The sequence below is a fragment of the Lonchura striata genome, chromosome 13, assembly GCF_046129695.1.
Source record: "Lonchura striata isolate bLonStr1 chromosome 13, bLonStr1.mat, whole genome shotgun sequence".
Taxonomy (NCBI): domain Eukaryota; kingdom Metazoa; phylum Chordata; class Aves; order Passeriformes; family Estrildidae; genus Lonchura; species Lonchura striata.
This window is the reverse complement of record NC_134615.1, coordinates 23,380,964-23,402,031: the sequence shown is the minus strand read 5'-3', so window position 1 is coordinate 23,402,031 and position 21,068 is coordinate 23,380,964. Positions and strand designations below refer to the sequence as shown.

Genomic DNA, 21,068 nt, shown 5'->3' with positions numbered 1-21,068 from the left:
ATGAACTTTCCTAACTGGTTGAAAGACCCTGAAATATCTTTTGTGAAGAGACGGCTCCGGGGAACAAAAAGGTCCAAACACACAGTTATCAGAAATCTCACACGGGGGTTGGGTGAGAGTCAGCTCGAACTGAACACACCACCTTCACCTCAGCTAAAACGGGGCTCCCCACTCTCCAACCCTGTGGTGCAGCACAGAGCTCCTGCTCTTCCCACCACCATCTTATTTAAAAGCACAAGGTCAGTCCAGGAAGATAATTCAGCTGACAGAAACCGCTTCCTGTGTTGCACCAGGAGTTGTAAGGCAGACGAGGCGCTGCTCTGAGCAGCCATTCCCAGCTTTGCACCTCACCTGAAACCTCCAGGACAAGGCTCTGCTGTTAGGGAAGACACCACGAGTCAAAGGAAAAATGGTCTGGGAGGGAAGTTGGAAGAAAACTTGTATAAAATCTCCCACCCGCTCTCCACGTGTGCTTGAAGCCTGCCCAGAGATGACAGACCACATCTGAATAAATTATTGAGTCATCTGCAATTCATCCCATTTCCTATATTCCAAAGCGCTATCAGACAGGCAACAGAGGACATTCCCGGAACGCTCTGATGACAGAGAATGAAGATATGGGATGACAATGAAAAAGTCAGCAGAAAATCATAAGTCAATGGGACTATTTTATGCTCTTTACTTCCTAGCCTGCACCAGACCATTCAAACAGCTCATTGGAATTTCAAATGAAAAGCTGAATAATACAGGATTATAAATCTGTTACAAACAAACCTAAAATGCATCAAGAGAAATGTACATGGAATTTTCCTTCTGAAACTGCTCAGGTTTTTCCTACAGGTTTGTTTGCTGGGAATTAGCAACTATTTGTTTTGAGGGTAAAGCTGCTTGTCCTTATTTTTCTTTCTTTTTAATTTTCTTTTCTTGTTTAGATTGAAGACCAGTGTCTGCCAGCCCCTTGATCCCTCCAGAGCTTGAAGAATGGAATCCAGACCCTTTCAGCTTCCTCTATGCAGCCATGGGCTTGCTCTCTTTTCCCTTTCAAGGTATTATGGGTTTAAAAAAATTACCTCTGGAAGAAATTTTCAAGAGAAACCAGATACTGAGCAGCATCCACCATAGAATATAGGAAGCTAAATTCTCGCTGCAGAAAGCAGGACCCAGTGGAACAGCAACAGGATTTCAGACAGGTCTGGAGCCCACACCCTCCTGTGACATGGGGGAAGCATGTGGGGCTCTTTCCAAAATTGTTCTGGGAGACTTGGGGACTGTACACACAAATACCTCTGCTTGTGATTAGAACTACTCATTAGAAGTTCTTCAAAAAGAAAATAAAGCCTTAATGCTTCATTTGAAGTAAACAATTCAGAGCATTTGTAACAAACTACCAGCAGAATCCGAGAGGCGTGAAAGCACTGCTTCTAGAAATGGCAAGGAAAAATCCCAAGTTACAAGAAAATACATATTACTATATTAATTTTCATTGGTTTTTGTTTTAAAACATTTTGCACTGTCAGAATGAGGAAAAAAAAAATAAACCAAAAAAATCCTGAACAACAGGGCAAAGAAAAGCCCCAAAACACAGCAGCTGAACACTGAACCAAGACTTCCCAAATAAAATATCTAATATGATATTGCAGCAAATCATCCACAGAAATCTCAAAGAAATTCCAGGAGTCCTCAGGTGCTGCCAGGCAGCAGGACCACGCACATGGAGCCAGGACAACGCGCCGTGTTTGGGAAGGCACAGCGGAGGCAGGAAGAGGAAGAGGAAGAGGAAGAGGAAGAGGAAGAGGAAGAGGAAGAGGAAGAGGAAGAGGAAGAGGAAGAGGAGGCGGTGGTTGAGGGTCCCCAGGACAGGGTGCTTCTCTGGGTGCTGGGCAGTGACAGAGCAGGACATCCCAGCTGCCCCAGGGCTGGAGAGGGAGCTGCCAATGCCAGGGGCTGCTTAAAGAATAAAATAAAAATACTGCAATGAGGTCAAAGTCTTCAGCCCTTCGATCCCGTCCCTGGTGCTGACAGACCACCAAGCTATATGGACTCATCTTTAAATGTTTAAAGCATTCATGATGAGAAGCTACTCTGACAGATGGTATCTCTGCATTTTCTCATTACCAGGACCTCTATTATCATCTTCCAGCACATAAAATTTTTTTCAGAACTTCAGCTAGGCTTCTCCTCCAACATTGGGCCAAACCTTGAGAGAGCGGCTCACAGGCATCGGCTCCAAGAAAATTTTAGTGCAAAATCTGAAGGAGAACCCTAAATTCTAAGCACGTCAGCAGTCCCCTTTCCGTCTCCGGAGCGTTACTCTCGGCTGCAGGAGGCACTGCTCAGGGCTGGGGCCTGGCGCCCCGACAGGAGCAGCGGCCGCACCCCGGCCTCCCACGTCCTGCCCGAGAGCGGGGAACGGCACCCGCCGGGGCATCAAACCAGCTCGCCGAGTCTTAAACAGAAATGAAATAAATAGACAAAGTAACAAACACTTCAACGAGAACACGGAAATCTCACCAGTTGCAGCACATGTCCACTCAGTTTCTTTTTTTTTTTTCCTGAGTGCCTTTTCCTTAGTAAAAGCCATCAAAGATCATTGTGAATTAGTAATAATTTTTTTTTTAGCAGCATCGAAGAATTAAAGCAGAGAGAAAGGGAAGGCATGCAAGGGAGAAAAGGAGGGAGAGAAAGAGAGAGGTTAAGCTCAAAGGCAGAGAGAGCGAAATGGACCAGATTATACAAAATTAAAAAGCAAATACGCACAGACAATTTGTGCCGAGTGATTGCAAGCAATTACAGTCCGGCTTTTCTGGAGGGAAAATTGGGGAGGGGGGGGAAGGCTATTTCAGCTTAAAAGGAGACTTTATTCATTCCTGATCAGCTTCTCCTACTATTCTCTCTTTTATTCTCGGATATCAATTTTAAAAAAAATCACCCTTCAGATGTTACATGTCTAACCCTGGGAATCCCACCCCTGGGCAGAGAGGGAGGATTTCAGCTTCCAATCGGTTCTTTCTATAGCCCTGAAAAAGCAATTTGCTCATAAAGGATAAAAAAAAAAAAAAAAAGGGAAGGGGGGGGACAGAAAGAAAGAAAAGGAGGGCAAAAAAGGGAAACCACAACAAGGGCATGCATTCCTCTTGGAGGAGAGCTTCAATTTTACTGTAATTGTCTGAAGAAGAGCTGCTTTGATCTGCAGAATTATTATTATGCTCCAAATGCTGGGCTGCTGATGTCCCAGCTGGGCCGGGCACGGGCACACCGAGGGGCAGAGTCCCTCTGCCAGGGCTCTGGAGTTCATTCCATGGGCCATGGGGCCGGGCTCAGCTCAGGAGTTGATTCTGAGTGCCATGGGGCCAGGATTGGCTCTGGAGTTCATTCCATGGGCCATGGGGCCAGGATTGGCTCTGGAGTTCATTCCATGGGTCATGGGGCCAGGATTGGCTCTGGAGTTCATTCTGTGGGTCATGGGGCCAGGATTGGCTCTGGAGTTCATTCCATGGGCCATGGGGCTGTCTCAGAGCAGGATTAACCAGGGCTCACAGGGCTCTGGGGCACCAGAGCTCGCAGGAATCTCCCCTGCTGCCCTGGTCTCCTCCAGCCCCTCACCAAGCACTGCCATGAGGCTTCTGGGTCTGTGTGGGAATTCCTGTCTTACATCACGACCCGATCTGTCGGGAATCCCTTCATTTCCAAATTACAACTAAACCAGCCCCGTGCTGGAAACATCTCCCTGTTCTGTGCCATGCCAGGCTGGCTCTGTGAGGAGCTAAGAAGAACACGGCATCACGAGGCCACCAGGGTGGGCACGAGCAGTCAGAAAGTAAGGTCAATGCCTCAGAAATGTAGCATTTTCTCTCATCACTCGTGCTAGCTGACATGTATCAGGATGTTCTCCATGCCCCTGATCAAGTCCTGAGTGTCCTGTGCTGCCATCAGAGGGGCTGGGTGCAGGAGCTCATGTGTGGACACAGCACTCTTTGCACCCTCACCCTCCTCCATCCCTTCCACTTCAAACATCCATAAGTTCTGCTAAAATTTCATCTACAAAGCCCGATTTTGAGGTGAGGCAAAGAACAGCACCCAGGCACTGGTGATAGGATACTGGCCACCAAGTATTATTGCAGCTCACGAGGAACAGAATAAGGATGTTGGTATTTTATCAAATGAGAAAAGCACTTTACACCTAGGAAGCTTGAGATATGCTTGATCTTAAAATTTTCCCATTATTATATATAAAAAGATCATATTTTGTATAAGTAAAGGTTTCTAAAATCTTATTTGTACAACTTGGTACTGGTAACTGCCCCAGTCTGCCTTCACATGGAGAAGTCTATGAAAAGTGGTACAAATCATTTATTGAAGTCTCTGACATCTTTCTGAAATAGTTTGCCTGTAAAATATGCAGCACACCCACAATACACCGAGACGTGGCGTGACACGAACGATTTACTGGCATTAGTCTGGGCTGAGCCCCGTAAGTCACGCAGCCCCTCCCAGTGAGCACTGCCCTCATCCCAAAGTCATCAATAACACCTTGGCTCCACCGCAGCCCAGCAGGAACGTGGATCTGTCTCAGCTATAAACACACACGATTTTTCAGTCAAAGAGTAATAGGCAAATAGCTGGATTTGACTCATTTTGTGTTCTCCAGGTAGTAAAATAGACACATATTTAATGTACATACCCAAAAGTGCAGTGCCAATAAGTAGGGAGAGTCATATATCCCAGTTAGTTTATGGATGGCTGTATTTTATGCTTCTACTGCTAAAGCTGTATTTGCATGCATCTAAATATAGATAAATATCTGCAAAGCAAGAATCTGCAGACATGAAATAGAGAACTGGATAAATGCAAGGCAAGATACATTATAAAAATAGTCCTTATTTCTATATACAATTATGAACTCTTGACTAAAATTACTCCTTGGGTGTAGGATGCTGAGGCTATGCAGTGTTCTCTCTCTCATGCTGATCCTGGAGGTTGCTGTTAGAGCTATCTCTCTTTTGTTTCAGAATTTTGCTAATTGATCATTAAGAAGTCTCTAATTCTAATTTTGCCTTTGCCGCAACACACCGTGGGTCAGCAAGGAAATTAATCTGCCTCTATACCTCAGTTTCTCCAACTGCAATACAGAGAAACACAGATCCATCATCAGGTCCTGCAGGAGTTAATCTGTTAATGTTTGTATCAATCAAATTGTCAAGTGCTATTTAAGTGCTTATTATTACTCATACAATAATTCTCTCCTTCTGGGCTCTGTAGGTTTGTAAAAACCTTTTCCATCACACACGTGAGGTTCTTTTGGGGCAGGGGAGACGATGTGGACCAGGGGCTGGCCAAACACGGCTCTGGGGAGGGTTCATGGCAGCAGGTGCTCCCGACCACGGCTGACCACGCGTTCCTGGCGCCTGCTCCTCTGCTGGGGGACACCTCACCCCCTCTGTGCCACCACAGCACTTCTGCCAGCTGCCTCTGCCCTGGGTCAGGGACTGGCGGAGCCTAAGGAATGTCTGTATCTCAGATCTGAGTACCACTACACACATAACCCTGCAGGAGGAGCATCTTTCCCAGGAGGCAGCCCTCGGGCAAGGCCTTCACCTCCCTTCTGCCTCCTCCCACGCCCTCTTTTTTGGCCTGGAGGCACAAAATCTGAGGAGCTGCTCTGTTTACCCAAAGCATCATTTGTTCCAGGGAGAAATTCCCTTTATTCAAGATGCCTGGCTCTGAAACACCTCACTGTGACATCCTGCTCTGGGGCCATGTGCTCTGGCCAGCTCCTGCACGTGGGCAGGAGGAAGAACAGACCTTTATTCTACATGGAATCAGTGCTCTTTATAACATTTGCCAACACCAAAGGCATGCAGCATTCCAGGCACATGCCAGCTGGGATTGCTGGAGCCTTCCCGTACTGGGAGCTTCTTTAAAAATATAGCAGCTTCTCATCTAGTCTGCTCCCAAAATGAATTCTCTCTACTGGCACCAGTGAAGCTAAATACAACTTATAAAATATTGAGCAGATCTTCATATGGAATACAAGTAAAAAAAAGTGACACTTTAATTATTATCTTTATGCTCCAGAAATATCCCATCAATATGAGGAGCAGATAATTCACAGCCACTGTTGCAAGCACTCTGCAGCATCAGGAGCTGCTCGTGCCTCATCCGTACCGGGCACACAAACATCAGTGTATCCGTGCACGCAGCCCGTAGTTATTTATCAATTGTTTATGCAGCACTTAGTTATGAATGCATTTAATTTATAAACATTTATATTGTAGAGTAGGAGATGATAAATTCAGAAGACAAATATCGACTCATAGAGCACGATCCCCCTGCCTCGTTTAGCCGAGAGCTCTGTCCCTTGTCCAGGTGCCCCGACCTGGACCTTCCTGCCAGCAATCCCAAAGCCCTCAGAGCTGGGAAGAGCAGTTCCCAGCAAATCTCTTCCATGTGATGCTTTCCAGAGCAGTCCCGAGCAGAGCAGCTCTGCCAGCCTCTTGAGCTCAGCTGACCCGGTCCTGTGCCCGTGGCTGCTCCCTGGGGCTCTGTGAGACCCTGCGGCTGTCTGCATGTTAGCAAATTACACAACTTCCAAATTATGTCTGTGTTTTCAAAGAAGCTCTTCTATGTGCAAAACTGCAAACCCTTCAGTCAATCACACAATAAATAAATAAATGTCTGTCCACAGTTTGCTAGTTAAAGAGCTAATTTCCCCATTGCTCCAGCATTGACAGCTGCCTAAATCCCAAGTCCATCACTTTTGAAGGAAGACATTTATCAGGAGGGTATTTTACCCCTGATTTCTTTTCCTCCCTACTCTTTAGAGTGTCTTCCCAGAAGAGTTTAAATAAAACTCTATTTTTTTGTTTGAACATACATATCTTTATGTTTTCCCAGTGTGCTGGAACTTGACAGCACAGATCAAGCCATGGATGAGCCAACTTCTGTCATGTATCCTTATCTTTCCTTAAAAGTAAATATGCATTTTAAATAGCATCTTGATTTAAAATCAACCTTTCTAATAATTTTGATCTTTTTCACTCTCTTAAATAGTCTAGACCCAAACCATCCCTTGGTTTGAGCCTGAGCTTTCTGCCCCCAGCATTCTAAAATTATTTGAGCTATTTCTTCTCTTCTAGCAGCTCTGCCAGCTCAGTGTTTGTTCTTCACTTTCAAGGCTATTTTATTTATTTTCTTCACTTTCAGCTATTGAAGATGGCAAGAACAAATTTATATAATGAACCTTAATAACAGTTTCTCCCATAAAGTTCCCTATTTATCTCCTATTGTAGTGGTTTAGAAAGCACAAAAATTATGGAAAAATACAGGTGTACTGATAAATCTCTGGGACTGATAGTGAATAATTTAAAACAGCCTTTATCCATGGGGTGATGCTTGGAACTCTCCCACTCTTGTGTGAACCTTTCCCAGTCACTTTGACTCCTCCTTCCATAACATTCAACTCACAGTAGTATCCTGCTCACAGGATTTGTCTCCACACAGACAAATAAAACCCTGTTTCCTGTTTGTTCCAAATCTCTCCCATCCCTTGGCCTGAATCACCCACCCAGTAGCCATCACCTTTCTCTCGATGTCTGTGATGTCCTGGATCAGTCTGGATAAGCTGCTTGTGGGGCACACACATGGCACGTGCTGCCAGCACACTGCAGGACAGCTCCTGTACCCCACAGGAAAAGGGTTTCAAAGTCATCAACAAAGGTTCTTCCTCCTCTCATAAACACTACTTAAGCAAATTAGAGACCCTGAGCAGCAGGAATGACACTTTAGGATCTACCCTTAGCAGTGGGACCAGCAGCAGAGCCCCGAGCAGGCACAGCTGGGTCCTCGCAGCGCTCCAGACTCAGCCCGGGCTCTGGGGAAGCAGCTGCACACCCAGTTCGTGTTTTGTGCAGCACCAGGTACACTCCACACCCACAAAAAACATGTCAGCATCTTGTTCTTCATTATTTACCCATTCTAATGGTGGTAAGAAATGACTGTAACAAGCGCTGCCTTTGCTCCGAAGACCCTGCTGCAGAGAAGATGGAGCCCGCCGTTTATTGCCTGTTTTTTTATTTACAGACCTATCCACGGGCAGGTCAGAGTCCAGTGGAGCCCCGGCTCTATCCCCCCTTCCCTCCAGCACTAATTAGCAATGCAATCCCACAAAGAGTGAAGTTGCCCGAAACCTCCCCTCACTCACAATGATTTATGTTCAATTTGTACAAATGGAGAAAATGAGATTTCAAATTTCAATGCCATTTCTGCAATGAGGTGATTAAAAGAGAGAGAGGTATTGCGTTCTACTGTATAGAATATTGATCCCAGTGCTATTTTCCTTAGCAATAACCATTAGCTCAGTATTATTTGCAAACCTCTAATGTGAACCTGGAGATGTAATTTACATTTGTGCTTTACTTATTTGCTTTAACAAAACAACACAAAAGCTTTGGGTCTTTCAATCTATCCTTATTGTCAATAAAATTAGCAGTTCATAAAAAAATTAATGTATATGCAAAACCATCACTTCCTTGTAAACTGCACCGAGACTGTAAACGTTGCCCAGAACAAAAGGGAGATAAAGTATTAAAAGGCTCTGGCCATTAACAAATTGAATCCCAACCAAATTAAGAGGAGGTCTCCTTTGTCCCCTTCCTTAATTTCTGGGCCCCTGGGAGCCCAGGGAAGTTTTGTCAGCGTGGGCAGTGTCCCCAAGGAGCGGGGTGTTGACAGGGCGTGTGCCGGGGCCGATCCTGGCCCGGGGGCGGCGGGGCCAGCGGGAGCGGCGCTCCCGGCCCCGGCCCCGCACGGGACCCGCTCATCCCCGTCCTGCTGCCGCTCCCTCCAAGCCATCAGCTGCTTCTGCTGCCTGGCGGACTTTAGAAGACGAGAACAAGGAAAGAAGAGGGAGAAAGGAGAGAAAAAAGAAAAAGCTAATGACCCATAATTGCCATGATAGTGGAATAGGGCCCGGGCAGCTGTTTTACATTCCCGGTATGTATAGTATGCAAATATCTACAAAGGGCCGACACAGTTTCTCTATTGTGGATCCTGAGGGTAACCAAATTAGCCTTTGGCAACCATGGTAATTGGGAGGTGCTGTTCCCATTAGGAGTCCTGCAAATTATGAAGAAAAATGGACCAAAGGCTTTGTCACAAATAATAATGCTGAGAAGAAAAGAGCAGGCGGCCGGCTTTGCTTGCTTGCCTTTTTTTTTTTTTTTTTTTTTCCTACATTGTGTTGTTAATATCTCTGTGTTTAGTAATAAGAAAACAGTCCTCGGTGCCCTGCTGGACCCTCCATGGCTCTGCACGGCACTTCTGATTCTGGGACAGTGAATAGGACAGCAGCAGCAGTGGAGTGTCCCGGCAGAGGCGGCTGCACCCCGCGGGCCGAGGCCCGGGAGCGGAGCTGCCCCAAGCCCGGAGCTGCCCCGAGCCGCTGCTCTGCCCCGAGCCCGGAGCTCCTGCTCTGCCCCGAGCCCGGAGCCGCTGCTCTGCCCCGAGCCCGGAGCTCCTGTTCTGCCCCGAGCCCGGAGCTCCTGCTCTGCCCCGAGCCCGGAGCTCCTGCTCTGCCCCGAGCCCGGAGCTCCTGCTCTGCCCCGAGCCCGGAGCCGCTGCTCTGCCCCGAGCCCGGAGCTCCTGTTCTGCCCCGAGCCCGGAGCTCCTGCTCTGCCCCGAGCCCGGAGCTCCTGCTCTGCCCCGAGCCCGGAGCTGCCCCGGGCCCGGAGCTGCCCCGGGCCCGGAGCTGCCCAGGGCCCGGAGTTGCTGCTCTGCCCCGAGCCCGGAGCTCCTGCTCTGCCCCGAGCCCGGAGCTCCTGCTCTGCCCCGAGCCCGGAGCTCCTGCTCTGCCCCGAGCCCGGAGCCGCTGCTCTGCCCCGGGCCCGGAGCTCCTGCTTTGCCCCGGGCCCGGAGCCGCTGCTCTGCCCCGAGCCCGGAGCTCCTGCTCTGCCCCGAGCCCGGAGCTCCTGCTCTGCCCCGAGCCCGGAGCTCCTGCTCTGCCCCGGGCCCAGAGCTGCTGTTCTACCCTGCACGGGCTCGCAGCACCAGCCACTCTCCCTCCCCATCTCACATGCACGCAGCTAAACACAGATTTGTTCTCTGAACCACCCAACTCAGCTGCACAAGAGGCTCCATTTCCCACTAATTATTTGAATTTGTCTTTCACTCTTCCCGCCTTCTTTGATCATTCCATAGTTCTCAATCCCAGCATGCAGGATCTTGTTTGATTGTTATGATCTACTAAAAAATTCACAAGTGTCAACTTTTTGAGTGGAGCTCTCAGCTGTGACACCACAAGTCAATGCCAAAAACACTAAATGCTGCTGTCTGTAGCACTCCCAGAGCAGAGCTCACTGTTCCCAGACCCTCGTGCCTGAGGTCCTGCTGAACTCCCCACACCGAGACACAGCCACGGGATCAACCCACACGTGCCATCAGCCAGGGTTGGCCACCTCTCCAGCCTCTCTTCTGTCCTGCACATCTCCAGAGTTTTGGAAAACATCACACTTACAATGAAAATCAGGAAATGGTTTCGCTTGCTTTTGTATTTACTCCCTAAGTCAGGGTTTTGCCTAACTGGCAGTATGGACAGTCCTTTTTCAAGGAACGGGAGAGCATCCAGGCCTTTTAATATAAAGATGATTCAGAATGATCTCAGGAACCCACACTGACTGTGGTGGCTGTAAAACCCAAATTAGTGAGTTTTATAAAAGAATACTTACAAAACAAGTCTCACAAAGAGCAGTTGTGTTCTAATTTTTCGTGCCAGGACTAACTCTTCACCTTACAACCACTGCAGTACAAGCCTGAAGTCCATATCTTTATTTTTTCATGGTTTCCCCTCAGGGCCTCTTTAAAGAGCCGGCAGAAGAGTCACTTCCCCGCTGGTGCAGTTGGCACGACTGCAAGTGTACTTAAAGTTTGCGTCTGATCAGGTTATGTGTATTGGATCTGAAACCAGTTAGTCAATTCTTCCCGGTCCCTAAGTGGCGATTTGTGGTAATGTCTACATCAATACTCGCAGAGCTGCGAGCTGCTTTACGTAAAGCAAATGTCTGCAGGATGGAGGGGCTGCTGCGAGGCCCTGTGGCGGAGCAGGACCCGCGCGCCCAGCTCGAGTGCCGCCCTGGCAGGTCCATCCTCGCCCACCCACGGCCGGGCACACGCCCTGTGCCAGCCGCCGGCCCCTCGGGCTGGCACCTGCCAGGCCCAGCTCCTCTCTGTTCATCCAAATAGTCCTGATCCCCCCTCCTGCACTTCCTTACCCCCTGGGCTCCAGAGGGTGGAGACAGGGCACAAATTAGAAACAGCACAAGGTCAAGAACACAAACCAACCAACCAACAACTGCACACCAAAGCAAAGTGTAACAGAAAATTATAAAGGATAAAAGATGTTATTGCATGAGAAAATTATGATTAATGAAAAAGCAGGAGATAGCTACTGTTCAAACTACAAGCAACAGAGAACAACTATGAGCAATAAACAATATTGGATTAGGCTTTTCCAATAACAGGTTTTTTCTTTAGTATTTTTCTCTTTGGTTCCAAACAGAACACAAACCCTTCAGAGCAATGATTATCTTTGTTTGTGAAATGCACAGCAACAGCAGCTGACCTCTGTGAGCCTCGGGCATCACTGACCTGCACACACTCACAGGTGTGCTGTGTTCTGGGCAGAGCTTCCTCCCAGGGCCATTGCTCTGAGATGCCCACAGGCCGTGGGGAAAACACCCAGCTCCCGTCATAGCCCCCCATCTCCTGCACTTTGCTGCTTCTGCTTCAAATGGCGTAAAAAGGCCATGACTTCCACAGCAGCCACGCAGCAATTTACACCTTGTAAGTCATTTAAATACACTGCCTGAAGTGTAAAATCTGGGAACTGTCAGCAAACCTCAACTTGGCAAAAATCATTGCTATTTATTGCAGTAAAGTGCTTTCTGTATAGCAAGAACTGGCTCTGATACATCATATCTCAAAGAAAAATATAGAATAAATATCTCACAAGATCGCTTCCACCTGTTTTCCAAGACTTTGCAAAGAAAAACAGCAGAGCACAAACCCTATGGAGCAGCCCTGCCAGTCCACCCCTTTGGAGCACACAAATTCCTACTCTGCACCAGCATGCAGCAAGCTCCTATGCTCCAATCTGCCCCAGTATCGAAGATATTACTTCAGACCCCCAGTCACACCACCTAAGACCTAATTTCCAACAAAACAATAAAATCACCAGGAAAAAAATAAACCTCATTTTCCAAACTACAGCAAAGAAGACATTCCCAATCTACCAAATCTCTGCACCCTCAGTTCTTCCACACAGGCAAAGAGGGTTTGAGCAGTGTCATTCGGGGGGTTTGCAAACTACAGCTTCACTTTCTCTTTCTAACAGAGGCAAGGAGACAGTTATTCTGGGAGGAAAGGGAAGGCCAGAAATGCTGTTTATTTACACAAACAATTTTCCTTAGAAAGGAACAGTTACTGACCCTCTTTCTTTGGAAGTTCCCATTGATCTCAGTGGGAGAGCAAGTGAGGCTGAGCAGGACCAGCCCCGACGGAAGGCTCAAAGAGGAGCAAGGGGAGAGCAGCAGAGGTGCTTGCTCAGGAGCAGGTACTCGCAGTGCTGCTTCATGGCAGAGACATTTCAGACTGATCTGACTGCTGCAGGTCTGGAGCCAGCAGTGCTTTCTTACTGCTTTTGGGGTTCACTTCAGTTTTATACTCAATTTCGTCTTCTTTCTAGATCAAATAGCAAATGATTGGCAGGAATCCTGTAAATCTGAAAGGATGCTCGTTTATTTCCCACATTTTTCTCCTACATTTTTAGAGATTAGTGCATGTAATATTTTAATGCTATGGCATAAATTTGCATGAGAGGGAGAGCTCTTGTATCTACACACTTACAGTGTGTGTGATCACAATATCCCCGTGATTAGATACAAGGACACATGGTGAAATGCACTTAACACAAGCCTGCGTGGGGCTCAGGGCCAGCTCTACCCAGTGAGATGCAACAGCCAAGTCTGGATTTTTCACCAGAAAAGAGAGAAAGTCTGTACTTGTAACAAATCTGGTATGTTCTCTCTGTTCCTGAGAAATAAGTTTGAAGGTCCTTATTCCCTGAGAAATAACTTTAAGATCTGGGGTGTTTTAGGATCAAAAAAGGTTAATTTGTTTTAAAGACTTTTTAAACTAAAAAAATTCAATTTCAAACTTTTTTATCTGAGTTGCATTATGGCCGGTTATGTAGTAGATTTATGGGACAGAAAGGGGCTCTATAAAATACTTAAATACATATTAAAAGAAGAAAAATCATTAAATTGTAATAGTCAAAATAAGGTTAAATCAAATCTAAAGCCCATCTCAGTAATTGTCTTCATGAAGCCTATGCAGGCATCAGTACTTCTGCTAATGACACAGAAAAGAAAAAGACAGAAGAAAAAGTGGGATATATGGAATATTCTGGAACAGAGAAAATACAGATGTAGTTACTACAAAGGTTGCTGTATATTTATTCAGACAAGGCTGGAGTAGGAAGCTTTGAACCTGTGGGATCCTCACCTGTGCTGGACTCCAACAGCCCACACTGTCCTGCCTCCTCATTCCCCTTGAGAAGGACAGAGCAGATTTTCTAATTCAGGCCTCCTCTCTACACAAAAACGTGGGTAGGATTTATTTGAGGAGATTTAATGACCAGATTGTCCTGCAGAACTGTAAAACAGGCAGCACACAAAAGGTAAAGGAAACGTCACCCAACAAAATGGTTGAACACTTCAGAAAGATGAGAGAGGACCAATTGCGGTTTGCTTGGGGTTTTTAATGTGTAGAATCCCAGATTGTTAAGGTGGGAAAGGACCTTTAGGATCATGAAGTTCAAACCCAGCAAGACCACCATGTTCACTGTCAAACCCTCAGCTACAAGCAGCCGAGTGAATTTGGGCCATTTCTGACTGAAATCGCTGGGTTTTGGCACTGCTGGGTTCTCACCTGCTCAAAGCTTGGTGATGATCCTGCACTCTCTGAGAAGGGACGGACACCCTTTGGGAAAAGGCTGGAATGCTTCTCCCCACAGCAGTCGCTGCCTGCGACCAAAGAGTTTGGCAAATCACTGGCTCAGATCTGGGCTGATGGGATGAACTTAGTTCCTTCCCAATTTTAGCCCTTCCAGACATCACTCAACGCCTGGCAAGAACCAAATCACAACCTCTAGTGGGCTTTGACCATCAGAGAGTGAGAGCAGAGTGAAAACCCTGCCAAGACCCTGGCAGGCTCACTCGGTCCTTGTGCCCCTAGAAATGGTGTTGGAGGCAACAAGAAAAGCCACAAGCTCATCCCCACTGAGTGGGAAAGGAAAATGTCTGTCACTTACTCATCCAGAGGTCACGGTCATTCTGTTTCCCAAATACCATATTAGAAAAGAGAAAACAAACAAGCGAAAAATAATAACTATTCTTTGAGTAAATTCAAGGATGGGTTAAAATTTATTAAAAAAAATAAGAGGAAGAATTTTGGCTATGGAAATTTCAAGTGTCTCTCCCTCCTGATATCCTTTCTGTCTCTGGAATAACGACTCCAATCCCTGCTGGTAACGTTCCTCTCTTTTCACTAGAGATGTGACATGGGACAGCTGGGAAGAGTAGAGCAGCAGCCTGACCTGCACCAGGTCAGTCCGCTCTGGTCACTGGGCAATTCAACAAAGTATTTGACAAGGAAAATGCTCTTTTCCCCCTTTTTAAATTAGTATGACTAAATCTGTCTGGGAGGTTGTATACAGGTCATCTCCTTCCACAAAACCAACCCAAAAGTGACAGTGTTCACTGTGGAAAAAGACTGCAATGGTTTAAAAAAAAGAACCAAACAACCAAACCAAAACAACTTAAAAAAAATCAAGCCGAAAGAGCGAAATGAAATACCTAAGGGGGACCTGGGCCGAGCAAAGACAAAGCAATGGACTGGACCCACCTGGAGAGCAAAGCCGGGCCGGGCTTTGTGGCAGGAGGAAGGTCCGCTCGGGCGCATGTGGCTGGAGAGCGTCTGCGGCCGCGCCGGAGCCGCCCCGAGCGCTCCACGTCTGCCCACGGCCCCGGCACGCCGTGGAGATTGGCTGCCGAGCCTGCCGGGGAGGGGGGACCCACTGCCAGCTGCTGGGGGGATCTGCCTGCCTGGGGAGAGGGGCTTCCAAGTTTTTGTTTTATTTTCTTATTTTATAAGCTACATACATGGAATGCAAAACCTCCATTTATTCCTTCTGGGTCATACGAGGGAGCCACTGGTGAAGATAATAATATATGAAGCAAGAGAACGAGAGGGAGAAAGAGGGAGGGAGGGGAGGGAAGGAGGGAGGAAGGGAGAGAGAAGCAAAAGGCTTTCTATTATTCGGGACACTGGTGATGCACACTGAGGCAGTTGGAAGATTAAATTAAGTATTATATCTGCTGACCCCATTGCCATGGTTACCGGACAGCGGAAAATATTAATCAAGCCAAGCCTTTTCAGCTGAACATACCAGAAAAAAATGCTAAATATAAATATATATGTACATATTTGCTGCTCTGCCATGCTAATGTGGGCTGCCAGCAACCAAACCACCTGATATCACAGAGATAAACAAATTTAAAATATCCTTGCCGCACAAGAAGGCTGACGTCAGCGTGGGGAGCGCAGCGCGAGCACGGGGCTGCAGCGCTCGCTCACCCTTCAGCCGATTAGAGAGGGAATTTGAATGAGGAATGGCGACATCTTGCTGGGCGCCTGAGCTCGGGAGGCATTTGGGGTTCTCTTCCCAATGGAAGAAGGGGAGCGGCGCGAGTCCCAGCCGCGAGGCGCTTCTGGAGTCACGTCCAGACCACAGGTCTCCCGTGGGGAATGAAAGCAGTTCCCAACTTGGTGCTCACCTTGAAAGCAGGAAGGAGCTCAGAGGAGCCCCCGCTGCAGAGGGCTTTGCCCTCGGGAGGGGCTCTTTGTGAGCAGGTGGCCTGCAGGTGGACGGACACAAGCCCAGAGCGGAGGCACCCGAGGGACACAGCCAGTGTGGCCGGGCTCGGAGCCAGCACGCCGGGGTCTCGGACGCTGTCCTGGCGCTGCTGGAGCCCCGAGCCAGGCTGCACCTGCAGCCAAGGCCCTCCATGCCTCACCCAGGGTGGGGACAGGTCCCTTCGAAGGAATCTCTGCGGGTTTTGAAGGGGCAAGGCGCAACCAAACCGAACCCAGGTGAATAATAATTTTGATACCAAACTACTACCGTTTTTGAATTCTAATCTTAAACACGGAAATGGGAACAAGACAAAATAATCTGTCCTTTTCCATACAGCAAATCATCGGCATAACTAAAAAGGGAACATAAACTCCTCATTCAGGATGTCCATACAAAGACAGCGTTTTCCTCCCAGTCACCATCTTCATTTTTGCCTTGTTGCTTGTTTTTGTCTGTATTTTACAGGAACGTTTCATGTGGCTGCTGCTGACTTGCGTAATTTTCCCTGAGGTATTCAAGCCAGCAGAACACTGAGGTGACAACACATCCTTTGTTGTGTCCTACCCGCACATGGAGGTGGCAGAGACGAGAAACAGGAAAAAAATTGAAAATAAAGGAATAATAAGCCACTAGACACTATGAGAAGACCAAGCATTTAAAGGAACCTGAAATGGAAGCAAAAAATATTTGTCAAGAGAAGTTGTGGCTGCCCCTGGATCCCTGGCAGTGCCCAAAGCCAGGCTGGACTTTGGGGCTTGGAGCACCCTGGGACAGTGGAAAGTGTCCCTGCCATGGCAAGGGTTGGGATGGGATGGGCTTTAAGGTCCCTTCCCACCCAAACCATCCTGGGATTCTATGAATACTTGAATTCATGTACTTTATAACAGCTCTGTGGGGCTGGATGTATACCAGCCTTCTCAAAATCTAGCAGCCTGAGCTCACCAATACCAATATACATATAAAATACTGTATAGATTGTACAAAACAAATGTTCTGCTTCATTTACAGTTCTGTAAAAGCAGAGCCAAATTTACTGAAAGCATAAACAAGGACATCTATTTCATTTTTAAAATGTTAATGAAGAATTAGATTGTTATTTGTTCTCGGTCTATTTTATGATTTTAGCCAATAGTTCTAGTGATAATTATCAACTGTTTATATTTAGATAAAAGCAGCCCATATGGCAACAGCAGAACAATCTGATGTTTAGATCCTCAGCTACATGTTTTCTATAAATAATATGATTGAATAACTGTAACAAATTATTTCATCAGTCTAAAAGCAGATACCAATATATAACAACTAAGAAAGCCATTTACTCATTATCGGCAAATAATAAATACCTTCCCAAGTACATTTAACACTTAGGAAAAGACAAAAATATAACAATACAAATATTAACCCATAAATGCTTACATTAACGTATCTTAACATTTACTCCTTCATTTCCATGGACACGCACACAGTATTATGTGGGTTCTTATGGCAATTAAAGGGTCTGCCTAATTTTGCACACGAACGTGCACGGTTATGTGATGTGTTTGTACCCAAATCTTACCAAATCTCAAGCCCACTCAAGCTGTCCTGCCCGTGTCTCACACTGCAAACCTTAGGAACGCCCTGCTGCAGGGAGCCCGATCCCGGAGCCCTCCTCAGGTTGGCACAGCCAGGCTAATGCCATTCCCGAGGTTACGGCGGTGCCGGCAGCCGAGAGCCAGGCTGCGGCAGGCGCTGCCCGAGTTCTGGCTCAGGCCTCCGGCAGGACTGCCGCTTGCAGAGCCCTGCTCCTCCTCACACAAAGGAGCTCCCCAGGCCCGGCCAGCGCTTCCCGGAGGGAAAATGATTGCGGCACAATGGCCAGCACGGCCGGCTTAGGGCAGCTGTGTCATATAAATTGTCAGCAATGACCATAAGCACTCAGAGAAACAATTTAATTCCTCACTCCCGCCATCATGGGCTGATATATTCTTTCAAGGTCATTACCCAAGGCTAGGAGGGTCGCGTGATTAACGAGTGACACGTCCAACGAGGGCGGCTGTGCCTGAGCAGGCCTTATATTAATTAGACAGAAGTGCTGAAAAATAAACGGTGCCTGGCAAGGAGGGGCCAGACCCACACCTCCATGGCTGTGCACCTCCCCAAACTCTCAGCCACCACCCTGCTCCTTCAACCTGCCGCCACATCCCAACAATCTCGAGCAGGATACACGAAAGATGCTTCTTTCCTGATTTAAATTACTTGGGCTCTCACCCCAACTTTTTGGGTCTTTGGTTTATGCTTTTCTTCCTTCTTGCCATAAGCTACTGACTTACACTGCACAGAAGTACAAGAGACTGCTGTTCATAATTAACTCTGCATTGCCAGAGCAAATCTAAAATAAACAAAAGTCCCGAGGCTCGAAGGTTTGCGCCAGGCACTCAGAGAGACCCAGAGCAGCTCCAGAACTGGGCTCATCAGCAGCAGTAACGGGGCTCCAGAAGCCCTGAGCAGGCCAGGCTTTCCCAAGCAGTAATGTGCCCTCTGACAGCCCTCTCTGCAGGGCTCTGGGACAGCGGGCCTGCTGTGCCACCCAAACTCGTGTGACGCCACGCAGCCAGGAGAGATGGCTCTCGGCAGAGACACAGCTCAGGATATCCAGCAGCTCCGGGAGCACTGCTGGCTGTGGGGCCTCGGGGCAGCTCACAACGAACACCAGCCCATATTAGTGCAGGTGAAACCCAGCAAACAAATAATTACACAGAATATGTATCAGGAACGAATGACAACTATCAACGAGCCAGGGTTACTGCAGAAATAAGAACTGAACATTCCCCAGGACCCAGGCTCTGCACTGCTGCTCATCACCAGATGCAAGGGCTCCCTCCTTCCCTCGCTGCCTTTATGCTCCCAAGCTCGGGCAGCCCCAGGCACCCACGGGTCACCTGTCAAAGGTGGAGCTTCCACGGTGCCCCTGCCCTGCAGGGGAAGGGTGGCAAGAGCACGACCAGTGCCTGTGCAGGGAAGGCACACACACAGGTACACAGGTAACACAGGTACACATGTAACACACACAGGTACACACACAGGTAACACACATGTACACAGGTAACACACACGTACACAGGTAACACACGAATACGTACACACACAGAGGTAACATACAAGTACATATGTGACACACACACAGGTAACACACAGGTGCACACTCACATGTACACACGTAACACACACGCACACAGGTACACAAGGGCACACACATGGCAACCAAGACCCTCTGCACACCTGAACAACAGCCAAGCTCTGCGTTACCCTGGGCCTGGCAGCCTTTCCCACGGCAAGGAGTGCCCGTGGCTCTGGAGGCACAAAAGCACTCTCCGGCCTTTCCCAATGGCCTTTTCCACCTCCCCAGGAGTGACCACTAGGAATTTCAGTTGATTTTTTTTTTTTTTTGGTCATTTCTGTAACTTAATTTTGGTTTACCTAGAAACAAGAAAACTGAAAAGAAAAAAAACATGTAAAGGCCACGTTAGCCCTAGAACCTTTTAATGACATAGGGTTATGACTTGGAGCTGGTTACACTGTTTGATACTTCCCTACTCTTAAATTGCTGCATTTTTGGCCCTTCCTCCTAAGACTCGTCTTCGTGTCCATAAATTGCACCGCCTTGGAAATCTAGTGGGAAGAACTGAGGTTAAATCCCTCTCTCTCCTCAATTTCTGTCCTCCATCGCCGACATCAGGTTGGATGCAGGATGAGTTATGGCGGAGGCAGAGCAGGATTTGCAAGAGCTGCACAGCCCGAGCAGGGAGTGCGCTGTGTGTGGGGGGGGTACAGGTGTGACCCCCAGATGTGGTGCAGCTCCCACCAGTGCCAGCACAGCCTGCAAGCACAGCTCACGCACACGGAGCCACTCCGCACGCTCACGCATGATCCTGCAGCATCCCAAGCCATCAGCACGGCTGGGATTCATTCCATGGAAGCTCTGCAGACACATTCCCTGCAAAGCTCGGGACAGCCATTTGAGCAGCAGTTTTTCAGCACCAGCACCATCACCACGAGCAACGTTTCCCTGGCCTTACACCACACAAAGGCCAACACTAATTAGAGAGGCCAGGAAAGAAATATTCCTCCCTTTCCGTTCCAGTCCTTCCCTCCCAGTAACACCCCATTTTCCTGCACACCTGGGAAATGGGAACGGCACTGGGCACCTCAAGGTGGGCAGTTCAGGTGGAAAGCTGACTCTCGGGCTATTCTTAATGTCTTCCCCGTGTATCCATTTACGTTACATCTATTTAAGTGCGTGTGAGTTTATGTGTTAACGCCTGCTCACATCCAGGATAAAAATACACAGCACGGTTAGGCAAATACATGGAAATACAGACAGAATCCAATTCCTCTGGCAGACCACACAAAGGCTAAGAAATGAAAAATGCACTCACGCCCTCTGACACCCTGGCCGAGTGCACCGCGAGAGCTCTCGTGGTGGGGACTGAAGGCTGGCTGCTGGCTCCCTCTCTCTCCCTCTCCCTTTTCTGCTAAGGAGACACTTTGAGCGCCGGGATTGCTCACAATCTGGCTCTGTGATCCACATGCAGGACTGGTAATATGCCTGCTATTTCCCTCTCTCTCCCCCATCAAACCTCCCCCCCATCGCTCTTGTTCTCATGTTCAGTGGTTATTTTAGCTTAATGCGGTGACATCACAGCTCGCTCAGTGAGTAAAGCCCCGGCTGTGAATGCAGAGCGGCTCCACTGATCACCTCCCAACGATGGGATTTAGTCAGCTTTGGTATTTAGTGCTCGTCCCCAAGCAGAGGATGCTCTGTCCTGGCGCAGCTCCGCGTGGGTTTCGCGGCGGTTGGCACAGCCCTGCTGCAGCGGGGACGGCGCCGCGTCTCACAGCCCGGGCTGGACTGAGACCTGCGAGAGACACTTCCAATAGGCTCCCTCCCTCATTTTTGAGTAGCACAGGAGAGCAGCTGGACACCTGTCTGCTGCAGTCCCCTACATCTGGGGGAGGGGGTGTATGCACAGGCTGGAAGGCTGGAAGGAGGTGGTTCTTAGGTGGGGGGAGAGATGGAGAGCTGGAAGGCATCTCATTTCTCAGCATCACTGAGGAGTTA

The 21,068-nt window shown here is 48.1% G+C and overlaps 1 long non-coding RNA gene across 1 annotated transcript in view; it reads right to left on the bottom strand.

The window, feature by feature from the left end:
- Positions 1-15,046, bottom strand: part of LOC144247072 (uncharacterized) — a 117,348-nt gene extending 102,302 nt beyond the window's left edge. The window contains exon 1 of the long non-coding RNA XR_013340769.1: positions 14,956-15,046. This is a non-coding gene — a long non-coding RNA (uncharacterized LOC144247072). The remainder of the gene's footprint in view (positions 1-14,955) is intronic.
- Between the last annotated feature and the right edge of the window lie 6,022 nt (positions 15,047-21,068).